The following is a 1,989-nucleotide window of genomic DNA, read 5'->3' on the forward strand; positions in this document are numbered from 1 at the left end:
TATTTTTTTTAACAATTCTAATTAATAAATTCACCATTTGGATAGTTTTCGTCTTAAAAACTTAATTTCTTGAACGTAATCGACTATGAATAACTATTTTTCTAACTTATCGATTAAAATTCAATCTTTAAACAAAAAACTTAGTAAAAAGTGTCAGTAAGAAAGAATTTAACTATCAAAAATTTTGTTAAAACAATTATTTTTCGTGAGTTCGGACTTTTTAATAAAGAATTATGCTCTTTTTTCACAAGAAATAAAAGATATATAATATCATTTCTGTTCATGAAATGATAGAAATATTTTTTCCAAATACCTGATTTTTGGCATGCCGACTCTTAAATAGCGCAATCATTAATTAATTTTGGTTTAAAAATTATCAATTGTTATGAGATGCAAAATATGAATAAATATAAATCTTTCATAAATAATTGTAGTCCTCAAAAGTTAAATTAAAAAAAATTATACAGTACCGACGGAATTGATCTACGCGACCATTTTTAGCTGTTGCTTATAATAACGAAAAATTTTATTTTTCTAAATGGCTAAGATAATTTTAGAATTTTATTCCTAAATTATGTCTTTTCAGCTCGAAACTAGTAAAAAATAGGGACGACTGAAAAATACCGAAAAATAAAATTCCCGAATAGGAAAATTCCCGAATAATAAAATTTTCAAATGATAAAATTAGAAAATGCCAGAATAAAAAAATTCCTCATTTGTAAAATTCCCGAATTAAAACAATTATATTTCTTTATAAATATTATTTATTGAAAAAACAATATCAAATATTATTAACAGGCAATTTGTTTTTGATGTTTGAAGTTTTCAAATTAGTTTTTGAATTTAAAATAGTAATAATGCAAAAAAATATATTTGCGGATAAAATGTTTTAAAAATTATTGCTGTTTTAAATTCAAACCATAATTTAGGAAACGTTAAGCATGAGAAATAATTTTTTTAATCACAATTTTTTATTATTGTATTTTTAATGAATAAATAATTTTCGTATAAAAAAAATAATTGTTTAATTCTGCGAATTTTAAATTTGGGAAATTTTTTAGTCCGTATTATTCATAAATTGTTCAATTCGGTAGCTCTGTCAACTGTTTCGAAATTTTATCATTCGGGAGTTTTATAATTCGGGAATTTAATAATTAAAAAATTGTATTATTCGGGAATTTTATTATTCGTGGATTTTACAGTGTTGGAATTTTATTTTTTGGAATTTTTCTTTCGTCCCGCAAACAGGTTGCTGAATTTCAAATAATGATTGTACTTACTTTATGATTTTTATAAATTAAAAGCAAGAATATTTTAGTAAATATTATTAAAAAATATTAAATTATGATGAACAATTACTTTTTAAAATGATTTAAAGTATTTACAAATTTGTTAACTTTTAAGACTTTTTGCCCCAAGTCTCGGGAAAAAATTCTAAAAATATCTAAAAATTTGAGAATAATTATATAAAAGGAAATAAACATAATTTTAATTGCTTATGTTTGCTTTTTTCAGATTTTTTGTTGTTAACAAATAAAATTTTAATTTTATCAAAATTGTCACCTGCAAATCAAAAGGATTTCCTTTGCCTCACTAGATCCTTAACAAAATAAAAAATATTAAAACCCGATCTTTGAAATGTATAAAATTGAATTATACACTTTGTTCCTATTTCATGGGCACAATCGAGTTCCTTAACACGTGAAATGACAAAAAAATGTGGTCATTAAAAAAATCGCTGTGCAAATTGATGAGTTTAAAAAAATTTGGTCATATTTCGAGCCCGATGCAATATGGACTATCTATATAATTATTGCGATTTATTGTTACTCTTAAGAGAAATATTTCTCGCGTATTGTTTCTGTATTTCGGCGTGACGTTCGTCTCGCGAGTTATTCTTGAATACTTTGATTCTATGACAAATTTTCAACTACACACATACTCGATTAAAACACACACATTCACACATCCATAATCGATTTTCATTAT

The sequence above is a fragment of the Belonocnema kinseyi genome, chromosome 10, assembly GCF_010883055.1.
Source record: "Belonocnema kinseyi isolate 2016_QV_RU_SX_M_011 chromosome 10, B_treatae_v1, whole genome shotgun sequence".
Taxonomy (NCBI): domain Eukaryota; kingdom Metazoa; phylum Arthropoda; class Insecta; order Hymenoptera; family Cynipidae; genus Belonocnema; species Belonocnema kinseyi.